Genomic DNA, 14309 nt, shown 5'->3' with positions numbered 1-14309 from the left:
ATACCTATACACCACAACACCTGCCAACTGCTACGTTCCTTATATACTTTTTAGTATTCAGCTCCCACCTAATGAGCAAACAGTCAAGTCGTAAAGTGATTTCCAGTCGAAGGCATCAGACAGAAGAAGGAAATTAAGGAATTTCCCACCAAACTAAACACATAAAGCAAAGCTGTGGGATCGCTTTAACATCGAGAGTTGTAATGCTCCTAATCAGCTTACGGCTGCGAGGATGCCGAGTAAATTAAATTTCTCAAGCCCCCTCTATTCAGAGCGTACCAGTTGCCAAGGGTTATTCTACTTTCGTCACGGAATAGTCGTGGGTGTAGTGCTACGAAGTAGGCTAATTACGCCTTATTATCCCATTAATAAGTTGACAAATAACGTGTCCATGATAGGGAATACCGTGTGACAAAACGCGTTTGTAAAAAGTTTACGTCCTACGAAGAGCGGAGCTCTCCGATGCCGGGGTAGCACCGCCTCGAAAGTATTGTGAAAGCGAAATATTTATTGGTCCCCGAGCGGCGCGCCATGAAATTAGCCTCATTATTGCCAGAATTTAATTTCGCGCCATTGTCGGCGCTCGACACGTAATTTATCATTGTTAATTACGTCGATAAGTATACTTGTTTTCTGTGGTTTTCTTCTCAATTACTTACATGTTCTGATTGCCCTAGAAGACAGTCTTTCTATTGTCTGTAGCTGAACTTACACTCCCCTCGGTCGTATTACAGTTAATGATGTTACCTACAAAATATCTTACATCTTAAACATAGTTGATCCGTTAAACGTTTCAGGGCGGTATTATATGTTACCATCCTTTATTCTTACATCAAAAAGCTCTAGATTTTCCCGCCCCAGTAACCCAACTAACCCAATTTCAAAGAGACTTTTAGCCAAGCCTTTTGCTGAGTCCAAATTTAATCAACACGGGTCTAAGGGCCGTCACGTCTGCGTAACTAATTGTGGAGGGAGAGACTCGGACCACGGCGTTTGTTATGCAGGAAAGCCGTCGTTCGCGGTAGGTACATGCTATAGCATATACCTACCGCATACTATAACCGACGCTATCCTTCCGAATGAATGCTACATGAAAATTTTCGCCACCGCATCGAAGGAACATACCATGCTGGAAGTCTACCACGAAGTACTACGTGATTGCGTCCGCAACGAGGTTCATACTTAATACATATTATTATGTTAGTTTTACGATGAAAGTAATGTCAAAATTCGACACGAAAGCCGTCATTTGACGTTTGACGTTTCGGAATAAGAACTTACGTCAAATCACGATCTTCGCACGCGTTTCGTACTACCATCTGGACCGTCTGGACCGATACCAAGTTAAAATGATGATTTTTGCTTCACATTTCGTGGTACTACTACTAAATCCATTTTTAAATATTCATTCATTTGAAATTAATTGAATAGAACGTTAAATATCGAAGTTATAACTTCAAATGATCGAAATTCACACAATGTCAACTGAAATGTATTTTCCAATCAAAATAAATTGAATAGACGGTCTGGTCGCACGATATGGGCAGTGGACACAAACGTGTTTTGTTGTACAACGTGAACCCTTTCGATCAATTAAACAAACTAAACATGGCTCCACCGGGCTGTGATATTTATTATCTGCCTCCATGGATCCTGTTTAACCATCTGAAATGTTACCACTGCGAAATAAATGAGGCACACAAAGAGGTTTATGTTGTGTGACGTTTTTGCACTAGCTTTACCTTCATATCAATCCAATTCGGAAGTATACTAGACCACTCTATGTGCACAAGTGAATTTCTCTCAACTTCTGTGTACTGTACAACTTTTCAAAGTTGATATTTGTATTGAAAATTAAAAAACTATTTCCGGATCGAAATCGCGTATATTTGTTTTTTAGCAATGGTCAAAGAGAACGTTGGTTTGTTTGAAAAAAGGTTTAGATGCGAAAAAAATTATTTCATTTCCAGTTCGATATTTCTTTCGATTCGGCATGAAAATGTCTTTTGTTCAAATTTTAGACTGAAATAAAAAAACTGATCGCAAATGTCATTGTTCTAGAATTTTTCTGGCAAAATCACAACATAATCTCTCACTTTTATAATACCAGAAAACACAAGGTGATTTCTCACATATATACATTTATATTCTCACATATATATTTTATGATAGCAAGTGACGGGACGAACGAGTCGTGTGCATGGTGGTAAGAGACACGTCTGTCTGTTACAGTACCACTCAGTACTTTAAATCACAAAGATGAGCTGAGGGGCACTGCCACTGTGCCCGTCACGCTGAGCTATAAGTTGACAAGTCCCATGTGCCTGTAATTCACCAGCACCATCGAAACGCTCAGACTACTGCTAGGCAGCAGAAATAGGTAAGGTGGCAGATATCTTACTGAATATTCGTGAAGCTTGCAAGGTTATCTACCAGCGCTTACCGTAAATAACTTCACGTTCTCCTTCATAATATAATATAAATAAAAAAGAGCTACTCAATATTCCGATTCCACGATATATCCGATAACACGAGATGTCTTAGAAATATTGATCACACCCTGAATATCCTGGTTATAATAATTACTAATACACAGATCGAACACTTAGAAAAAATCCTTCGATACGACCGGATTCGAATCGACGTCTTTCTAACAAACGGTGCCAGACGCTTAGTTGGCATAGCGTCTGGCACGGTTACGCTGTACCAACTAAGTATCTGGCACTGTTTGCTAGAAGACGTCGGTCCGAGTCCGAACGGATCGAAGGAATTTTTTCTAAATGTTCGATCTTTGTATTAATAATTATAACAAACTAGTGGAGCAAATTCACAAAAAAAAATTAATAGCAATTCAATACAAATTTAATCCAGGTTATAAGTTACGTTTCTCACCAACTATCTCTGGTACATACCTTGTCCATTATTATCACATGTGCCCGAGGGGGGACAAGCCGGACAAACTACTACAACATCCCTGGGTGCAATTATAAACATCTAACTGCAATTCTGATACTTTAACCTAAACAACATGGGCTACACATTAAATAGAGAGAGATAGAGAAAAAAGAGACAAAGGGATAGCTATGTATATAATCACGTGCGATACCTACGTGTAAACCTATGTACAGGGTGTCTCATCTGATTTCTCGTCTAATTTTTTATTCAAATCTTTATTTCATAGGTTAACAAATTATAAGTGAATTAGTAAAATATACAACCTAAAGATCAGCACTACGCTTCGTCAATAGCTATAATCTCAGTATTACAGAGTACCAAAAAAAACTGACCTCAATATTTCGTGGAATTACATCTATTTGCAAGTTCCAAGTAGAGACGTGGTCACTAACTATGGGCCTCATAAAAAAGCTCGAAGTCACTCAACGAGCTATGAAGCGAGCAAAGCTTGGCATTTCTCTACGTGATAGAATCAGAAAAGAGGAGATCCGTAGAAGAACGAAAGTCACCGACATAGCAGGAAAAATTAGCAAGTTGAAGTGGCAGTGGGCAGGGCACATAGCTCGTAAAACTGACGGGCGGCGGGTAAACGATGGCCGGTCTGGAAATCTTTGGAGGATGCTTATGTTCCGCAGTGGACGTCTTCCGGCTGAAATGATGATGATGATGATGCCAAGTTTTATTAAAATCGGTTACCGGAAAGTGCCCGAAACTTCAGGGGGATTTATAGAGGTGAAATATTTGCTTCTTTAAGTGGGACCACAACTGAGGTATCCTCTTTCCAACAGAAATCATCAAAATCGGTTCAGAAATGCCGAGTATTAAGAATTCATGTTGACATCTCCTGTATACAGCACCTACAATTTTGACATTGTTAGTTTATTCAATTATTTATTAGTTTCATTACTTTATCTTGATTTTGTATTACACTATTCTGTACTTATGACTTACTATTATATAATTATTTCTCATTATTTTGTAAACTAACGCTCACTTTTCGAACAGTACTGTACAATGATATATAATTGTATTTGTATGAAATTTGAAATGTTAAGAAAAATAAACTAAATTATCGCGTAACACGTACAAAAAAAATACAAAAGCAAAATACTAATACAAATTACAAAATTATTTATTACTATTTTCCACCTTAACAATACATTTCACAGGGTAATTAAGCTAAGGCATATCGTACAGTTAAAATTGCGAGGAGGAAGACTGGTGCCTAAACTAGGTTGGACCTGTAGTGTTATAAATCACCAGGTATCCACCACCGGATCTCAATGACACAATATTATGATGTTATTGAAAATACTCAAACGTTAATGGTAAATTGGCGTGATGATATAATGATATAGAAAATACATTATTTATGTATTTAGGAAATGAAACTGAAACTATTTTTCCGGATTTAAATCGCAAAGCATACAGTTGAATTGAGAACTTCCTCTTTTTTTTTTGAAGTAGGTTAAAATACCAAAACTGGGATTTACAAGAGATTTTGTCAAGTATTCGTAACTTAAAAAAAATCATATTTTTTATCTCGCGTTTTCTTACTTTCTTTTTATTTTTTCTACCATGTTCGTGATTACATAGAATGGCCCATAGTGAAAAGAAAACAATTTCTTATTGTGATATGTGCATGTACATTACCTAGTAATAATCTTATTGTATTAAATATTTAAAGCGACTATACACTTGATCCGATTTTATTTATTATTCCGGTAAACATTGAACTGTGAAATCGAATTAATAAGTACATTTAAAAAATCCTTTATAAAATTTTACTGCAATCGGAAAATATTCCGAATTCCTGCAAATATATTTTCTGAAATCCGCTCGCGCGTTCAAAAACATGTTCCAGCATGTTACGTGACAGGGAAAAAGAACGAAAAAGATTTTGATCTGAACACCGCTGCTTATTTACGAGCGTTGTTGCTGAAATCGTAAAAATCCTTCAAAAGGTTTCGCAATAGATTTTTTGTCAGTAGAATGACTGGATATATTTACTGCTTTAAGGATAATCCAAAAAAACGCTTAGGTTCCCCACCAAAGTTCTTTTCATGCCAAATGTGATTCACAAAAGCAGTTCCTTTCCATGCATTGAACAATAAATTGTATTCATTTACTAATGTAATGGCTTGGCATAAAGGTCCTTTCGCTTTTTGCCACTAAGTTTATAACAAAAAAAGACTTTCTTGTTTCTTAATGTTACAGTGTTTAGAAGTAGTCACTTCAAAAGCAATATTTTAGCGCGCATTTTAAGAACAGGCGGGAAAACTCTAAGCTTATAAATCATAAAAAAACTCCACGATCGTATTCACCATTCGTCATGATAATGCCACATCACACACATTTATGAAACCTTCAAAAACTACTGCAGTTTTTTTTATGAAAGTAAGCGACGGAGCGTACAAATCGTGCGCCTGACGGTAAGCGGCACGCCTGTCCCTGACAGTTGCAGTACCACTCAGAGCTTTAAATCGCAACGATGTGAGGGGCACTACCACTGCGCCCGTCACCCTGAGACATAAGTTGAAAAAGTCCCAAGTGCCTGTAATTAACTGCAACTACCTGTAACTGCCTCTGTGGCCGAACGGTTACCATGCCGGACTGCCACCCAGAGGTCCCAGGTTCGATATCCGGGCCGGGAGAAATATTTATAAGGCCTACAGTTATTCCTCTCGTGAGTTTTGGTGTAATTTGTGGTTGTCTATGTGTGTGTCCATGGCACCCGCGATACAGGGTTTCCCTAGTGCGGGGCTATGTTGAGTGTGTGCGTTATTTATTTTATTTATTAATTTCACCAGCACTCTTGAAGAATATTTCTTGCTAAAGTTTTCAGTTCATGCTTTCACTATGACTTTTTTCAATAAATTAATGGAGGTGTTTTACATTCATCGGCGAATCATAAATGGAATGGATGGATTTTTTCTTTTTAGCGAACTCAATGCATTCAATATTTCGTGTAAAATTGTTCCCTACGGCTTCTAGCACCAAAAAAAGTCTTAGAAAACCTAAAACAAAAGTTAACATCTTGCTAAACTATATTATCTACTACCTATGCAAACCCAAAGACGTCTACGTGCAAATACGTCCTTTCGTCCGTTTAAGTTAATCACTACGGCAAACAATTAAGGTAAACTCACCTACACTGCATACGTGAATATACGACGGCGCCCGTTGCTTGTTAGTCTTCAACAGCTCTCGACTTGTTTAGCCTGAAACGGGTAGTTCACCCTAATCGCTACATCGCCTTCATGTTGTCGCTGTTTTTGACTAAACGATGTTTACCCAATAATAGAGTAAACGATCTGTTGACTGATATCTGAATATTTTAGATCGATAATGTTTCCTTTTACTTGCTACATTTCAAGGTCTTGTTGAGAAAACCTGTTCGTGGTGGTTATTGAACAATCTTACATTGTGTCTAAAAGATTTCCAAAGTGACAGCGGTTATTATTTCCAACCGATTTAAAAAAAGCATTAAAAAAGCGTATAACACTTTTTTTCATACATACGTATGTTTTATGTATGTTTTCCGATTTTTACGTCAATTGTGGACCGATTTTGAAAATTCTATTTTGTTTGAAAGGGTTATACTCTCTAGGTCGCTGATGCCGACGAAGTTGTTCCGGGTTCGTTTCGACATGTAATCAAGAAAGTACCGTCACCATGACAACCAGAAAAGAGTATAAAATGTACAAAGGAGTCCGTAACAGTCCCATTGTCACCAAGAGTACAGAATATGATGAAGGGACTCCATGAAACTCGAAAAAAGCCAGTAAGCAAACTTTAGAGTTCGTTTTTTTTGCAATAAAAACGTTACAATATATTTATAATAATATATTATTCATCTTAAAGATTCGACAAGTTTACCCACGCGTACCGCGCCTTTAGTGGCGTTGGAAAGTTCGTCCAATGTCACCTGACACCTGTCACGGCACAAGACACAGGACTACATAATTTGTAGGGTTTGCATCGTTTACTCTACAAGTCTAGTAATGATTAATAAGACAATACTAAGAGAAAATACTGGAATTTCTATGAAAGTAATTACAGAATAAAATTTTACTCCTTTTCAGGTATATTGGCACAAATCAAATTAATTTATACTAGCCTTGTAACATAGCTGCATTCAGAATGTGCTAAATTGTATTGTGAAAAAGACATCGAGCTTTTTTATGGTTAAAATAAACTATAATATACATATAAGGACTATAATATAGTGTATCATTGGTCCATTTTGCAGGTTATGTGATTCAGTTGTTTCTCTAAACCATGTTCCTGATGAATTAGGTTGATTTTGAGACAGGCCATTCTTCTAGAAAATCATCGATTTAGTCATAAGTTAGATTAACGATGATTGTTTTGGTTGTAGACCGTTGGTTCAGAATTTTAGTAGTCACGGTCTGATGTTCGACAGAGAACACAGACGGAGACTGAGAAACAGTATTATGCGTAGATTTTATTGTATTAACATAATTAGTAATAGAAATATATATACGACCTCGGTGGTCTATAGGTTTACATTGTGGACGCTGGATGCGGAGTTCCCGGATTCGTTTAGTAGCAGTAGATCTCCCTGTGAAAGAGTTCGTCCAGGGTAGTACTACCACCTTACCTATTTCTGCCGCCAAGCAGTAATGTGAGCATTACTATGTTCCGGTTTTAAAGGGTAAGGGTGTTGGTGATATTACAGGCACATGGTACTTGTCAACTTTTGTCTCAGGGTGACAGGCGCAGTGACAGTGCTCCTCATGTGTTTGCGATTTTAAGCTCTGAGTGGCACTGCAACTTTTTTTATTTTTTTTTTATTTTATTGTGACTCGGCAAAATGACTGCACCGCGCCTGATGGAAAGTGCGAATACAGTCCAGAGATGAGAGTAACGGATGGAAAACACAAATACCTTCACTCCGTCACTATCATTTACTATTAAGGACAGGCGTGTAGTTTACCATCAGGCGTACAACTTGTTCGTCCCATCACTTGATATTATAAAAAAAAATATTTAAAACGTGTCAAGGGTTAAACCATACATATCCGCTGTGTAGATACTATATAGGCAGTGATGAAAATAATTGGACTCGTAATTCCATCATACAGAGCAAAGATTCGATAAATTAATATTTTTCACAGTGCATGTATTTGCTAATAATCTTATTATTTCATATGTTATTATATACTTTAATACATAGATATAAGTCGCATATATTTCCAGTGTTACGTGGTAGTCAAAGTCAAATCATGTTTATTACAAAGGTAAGCAAATTATACTTGAAATCGTCATATTGATTAAACTCTAACCGCTCATTCGTTAGGCAGATTCCGCTGAGAAGAACGAGCAATAAACTTTAGGGGTTGCTCTTTGTAAATATACACCGTTTACTGTAATTATTTCAAAGATCTTAGATTGAGAATACCTGTAAGAGCTAAACGGGCCATTAGCACGGCTTATTAGCTGTTTAAAAAACCTTTAGAATAAAGAATTTGTTTAACCATAGCCTTAAACCTCGTAAATGGCAAATTTTGAATATCACCCGCTATCTTATTAAATTAATGACCCTTTAAACGAATTTGTGATTTTGTGGAGACGACTATCAAGAACGACTAGTTTTATTTTTGATTCCTCGTATTAATGTCATGTCTGTCACGATTTTTCATACCAAAGTACTATTGTTCTTAACCTATTTAAGTTACATTTTCATAAATGTACTGTGACGCCAGTATAATAATGTTAATCTCTTTAAACTCACTTCTGAAAGACACTCTGGGGCCCAGATTGTAAATTGCCCAACCACACATTTCTGCAGGATAAATATTTTATTAATGTCGGCGGCATTACCTCAAAGTAATCGCGAAAATCCAATAACTCGAGTTATCTTCTTTATTTGTGAAAAGAAAATGTCAGTGATAAAAAGAAATGAGGAACTACAAAGTATCCACTGATGTACTCGTTATATTATACTCTTTTGTCATCGTTGTAGGCTAGATCACTATTATAGCAAAAAACAAAAGATAAATTCAAGTTAACGTTGCAGAATACACTTTCCTCCACCTGTTGTGACTGTGACCTTTCAATGTATGGAGGTTTTGCCTTCCGTATCAATAGTAAATAAAGAGGGTTCCCGAGTGTTACCCTGTGGGACACAATCTATAATTAACATTTTACCAATTATATACCACTGCTAAAGATTGTCAACGAACTTTACGTACGTTGTTAATGGAATTAATTCAATCATTGTGATGGGAATGACAACTAATCTTTTATTCTCCGAATATAACGTAGTTACATTTTCCGAGGCATTTATTCCACCTGTAGCTCCTGACCACTCAATATCTTTCAACAGACATCGCTTCCTCTTCCTTTATTTATTCGAAGGTTCGTTTTATTCAAAGAAATAAGCTCAGACCTTCCGGAGACCTCTTTTAATATTTTATGAAAGTGAGATAACCGATCCGTGTAACGTACAGTAAGTTCAGTAGAATGTTGGAATTTAATGTTGCAAAGTTAATAGAAGAATTTCTTTTGAGCATTGATATGTTATGTATATTTTTATTATATATTATGTTTAATTGTGCTGGACAAAATTCTATTATCTCCAGGTATACGATTTTTACAAACGTTAACATTGTTATGCAGGTCCCAGGCTATCTCTAATTTCCAAATTATTTATGTTGATAATTATAAATAATTTACGTTTTCAATGTGAATTGCAGTGTACATTTCCCAACAACCTACAGGATGTGTTCATAACAAAAAATAACAAATGTGTAGAAAAAGAATTTGTAATAAAACACATTTCTCAATTCACGGAAAGTCAACGTGACTGTTTTAAAAATCATCACATTACTGTCGAGGTTTATTCTCGCAGTCACAAGTCTGAAGGGTTTTTCTTAGGAACTCAGCTCTATATCACACACGTTTTCAGGGTGTATTACAGACGTCAGAAATGAAAAAATATTGGATCATACGGCCTAGAAAATGTTTTAGCACATGTTTGTGATACGGAACACTTGAACAGAGAGAAAATAACTTATAGTATTTTAGTAAACCTTCTCTACTATGAAAAATATGCGCCTATGTTTATTCGCCGAGGAGGGATTACCTGACCTCTTTGCTGTTGTCAGGGCTCGTATTGCTACCTTTTGGGACAGATTGTTGTTTTAATAACGGCATACTGAGAGCTATTTCCGCAGATATGTCTGGTCCAATTTTTAACGGACTTCAAAAAAACAAAAGGAGGAGGTTATACGTTCGGATGTATGTTTTCAGATATCTCCGTCAATTGTGGACCGATTTTGAAAATTCTTTTTTTGTGTGAAAGGAAAATTTCTCGCGGTGGTCCCATTGTCAACAAGTCAGAATCTGATGAGGGGATCCCATGAAAATCGAAGGATATCCTCAAATTCTATAGGCATGTCCGTGTATTCACCAATTTCTCCATTAATTATGCACCGATTTTGAAAACTCTTCTTTTGTTTGAAACTTTTGGTATACTCTCGAGGTGGTCCCTGATGCTTTTCCGGGTTCGTTTCGGCTATTACAAATTACTGATTATTTTCCACATATAAAAGTCGACTTATCACTTGTCACAATACATGTAATATAAAATGTGCAAAAGAGTCCGTAACAGTCCCATTGTCACCGAGAAGTCAAAATCTGAGAGGGGAGCGTGAGGCCCGTTTTTTTTTTCAATGAAAAAACTTACAATTATTAAGTACTGGCGTTCCATCCACCGCGACTCAAACAGGAAATAAATTAGACGTAGACCTGTGTGGGTCATGTCTTATAACTTTATTTTATTTTATTCCTACATTTTATTCTAGTTTATTATCATTGTTGTTATATTATGTAACTGCTGCCGTGGCCGAACGATTATCATGCCAGACTCCTACGCAGAGGTCCCGTATTCTATTCCCGCGCCGGGAGAAATATTTGTATGACCTACATTTATTTCTCTCGTGAGTTTGAGTGTAATTTGAGGTTGTCCATGTGTGTGTCCATGGCACCCGCGATACAGGATTTCACTAGTTCGGGGCTATGAATGTGTGCGCGTTGTGCGTATTAGCGTATATGTAAAATGGAATTTCGCCTGAAAATGCCACAACTAGTTTGGTACAGTTATTGAGAACAGTTACTCACTATACTCAACTCGTTGCATTAGTGACAGGACAAATAAGTCATGCGCCTGATGGTACGCGACACGTCTACCCAAAACAGTTGCAATGCCAGCCCAAGCTTTAGATCGCAAAGATCTGAAGGGCACTGTGACTGCGCCTGTTATTCTGAGACATAAAATTGAGTAGTACTATGTGCCTGCAATCTTCACCAGCACCCTTACCCTTCAAAATTGGAACGCAGTAATGCTCACGTTACTGCTTGGCGAGAGAAATATATAGCTCTACTGATGCTTGTAAAGTGATTAATTGCAGGAAAACTGATGTTAAATTTGCCCTCGTAGATCAGACAATTACTCCACATAATTGTTAATTATAGAAGCAAATAATTTCAATTTACAAAGAATGAACGCGTCATTTCTAAATTTTACTATGAACAATTTTACGTAAAAAAATACCTCAATGATCATGTAAGGGTATTTCTCTGAGGTTCTATATTCGACTACATAAGCTGGAGCTTAGCCGTCCCAAAGGGTATGTAATTTAATTTAATAATTGACTTCTTTCATGTGGTTTTTATCCCCAAAATAGGAAAATGGAATGCGATATTTCAATACTTTTATTTCTTAAAGTGATTCTTTTAAGATTAATATATTTGATTGGAATATTTCACAATATGATAATAAGTAGACTATGCTTTATTGGTAGTCCTTTGTTATAAAGTGAACGCACTAAAAATTCGGTGAATTAAAAAGAAAGTTGCATGTTACATAGCATTTAATTAAAATAAAACTCCGACAGTATATTTCTAAAAGGAAAAATACATGTAAACGTTATTAAGCGTAGCAGTTCTAAAAAGCTGTTAAGCCGAATTTGCCCAATAGAAATCTGAAAATTGCCATAATCCAACATAAAATCATTCAAATGTACTCAAGCAACAATAAGTAATCAAAACTTTTGACTCACCAATCATTCTATCCCGATTACTTCGGAATTCCCTCACTGATTATGTAATAGTTTCAAAGTTTTCACTACGCAATAAGAAACAAAACTAAATATAAGCCGAGAAAAAAGTCAGTAATACATTTTACCCGAGTATGGCTGGTCGGAATGAAGATAGCACTTTCCTTTTTGGAGTGATAGGGGATGTGAAAGTAATAAAAATCGGAGTAAAACGGATAGGGAGAGGAAGTGCTCGCGTCTAGAGTCTCGAAGCGACTGAACTATGGCTGGGATGGCTTAACCGAATTCGCATTTTCCACGAACGCGCAATTTACAAAGGATACACCTCCACTGAATCGAGTACAGCCTCCAGTTTTATTAACGACAGCGCCACCTAGTGGAGCTTTCCAAGAAATTTTATGAAATACCCGCCATCTTGCGGAATTTTCCGAAATTACTTACTCATGTAGAAAACGTACATGTAAGCTAGGAGGATAGTTTCATATTTTTTCAACAGAGGGCAATACGGTTATGTGATACCGTTTAAAAAATTTTGTTAATATACCTAATTATTTACGGTTATTATTTTCTTTGAGTGTAGCTTCGTATTTATAACTTGTACGACACACATCGATATGTTACTCGTTCAGTGCATGTTAAAAAATATGAAAGGAAATAAAATTTTCATTATGTCGTTGTGTAGGTTGTTTTATGTTTGTTTTGTACTAAAGATATCAACGAGCTTGTATTCAAAGCAATAATTTTACATTTTTTTATATCTAATTTATTTCCAATGATATAATATCACGACATCTATATTTGCAATATAGATGTTAGTCAATGATGTCAGTTATTATATTTTATGAATGAACATACATAACTGTATTTGTAGGATCTTACGAGCTAATTGCAAAAAAAGGAATTGATGAGTTAGACTAAAAATATCCAACTTTTTTAGCCTAAAGGCTGCAGTGACTTATCCACTAAGCCGAGAGGGCCAACAGCTAGCTCTTCATACCAAGGTATTGTAGTTTTTTTTAAATTACGCCCAAAGTTTTGTATTAATTGATGAGTGAGATATCTATGGTGTTGGGCACGGGGTTATCTGTTTTTCGTAATTTGGATTGGTGCTGACGGGCCAGTGTCAAGGACATTTTATTGTAACGTAGAAGCCGACTCGCGTGCTGCGCATTACGTATTATTACGACTACTTACAAAATACCTCACATGCTAAATGCATAGTAGCGACCTCTTGCGGATAGTTGAAAAATTAATCACAAGACGTGGTAAGGCCCAGCGGCGACTCGTGGGGAACGATGGAATTACTCAAAAATTCGATTACTGTTACTTTCTTAGTAAAAATACAGTGTGTTTAATTAAAAAGTAACGCAAAAATTTAACTAGTGGAGTTGGAGCCGATACTACCTTAGCCCGGATTCAAACGTTTCTCGTACTAACACGGTTTTACTAACATTTTGCTTGGGTGGAGCCATTTGAAAAATGTATATCGTGTATTATTCGTGTTCTATTTAGTTCAGTTGATATAAAAAAAAATATAGATATATGTAAAGTACCTATTGTATTAGCGGATTTCTTGTAAAATTTCGAGGTAACTTTATGTTTTTTTTTGTACCGTGAAAATTTTTTGGTCCGTGTTTTTACACCGTATATTAATCAGTGTGTATCCTCAATTTTACTATATATTTTTTCCAAAGTGATTGTGATTGATTTAACATTTTCACTGTTATGCGGAACCAACCAAAGCCATTTGAGGTTGTATAGTATCTTTGAATATTTATTTTTAACCGATTTAAAAAAGGAGGAGGTTTTCAATTCGATTGTATGTTTCTTTACGTATGTTACGCGATAACTCCGTTTGTGAACCGATTATGTGAAGAAAATATACCTATAATAATATATAATAATAATGACGCTCACACTCAACATAGCCCCGCACTAGGGAAACCCTGTGTCGCGGGTGCCATGGACACACACATAGACAACCACAAATTACACCCAAACTCACGAGAGATATAAATGTAGGCCATACAAATATTTCTCCCGGCCCGGGAATCGAACCTGGGACCTCTGCATGGCAGTCCGGCATGGTAACCGTTCGGCCACGGAGGCAGTTTACCACCTCTAAAGTTGGCAAACTAGGGCATGAATTTTGAGGTCAAAATTTTGAGGTCGGGTTTTTTAGTACTCTGCACTGTTTTGTTTTAACTTGTGCGATCGTCTTGATGTTGATATGCTGTGGATATCCGATAATATTACAATTATATGGTG

The 14309-nt window shown here is 36.5% G+C and overlaps 1 protein-coding gene across 1 annotated transcript in view; it reads right to left on the bottom strand.

Moving 5' to 3' along the window:
- LOC113231792 overlaps positions 1 to 12259 on the bottom strand; it is a 406442-nt gene extending 394183 nt beyond the window's left edge. The window contains exon 1 of the mRNA XM_026466324.1: positions 12045 to 12259. The gene's annotated coding sequence lies outside the window, so the exon portion shown is untranslated. The remainder of the gene's footprint in view (positions 1 to 12044) is intronic.
- Between the last annotated feature and the right edge of the window lie 2050 nt (positions 12260 to 14309).

Source organism: Hyposmocoma kahamanoa, unplaced genomic scaffold (assembly GCF_003589595.1).
Source record: "Hyposmocoma kahamanoa isolate Upper Pololo Valley unplaced genomic scaffold, ASM358959v1 66, whole genome shotgun sequence".
NCBI classification, from domain to species: Eukaryota; Metazoa; Arthropoda; class Insecta; order Lepidoptera; family Cosmopterigidae; genus Hyposmocoma; species Hyposmocoma kahamanoa.
This window is presented reverse-complemented; position numbering and strand designations above follow the sequence as displayed.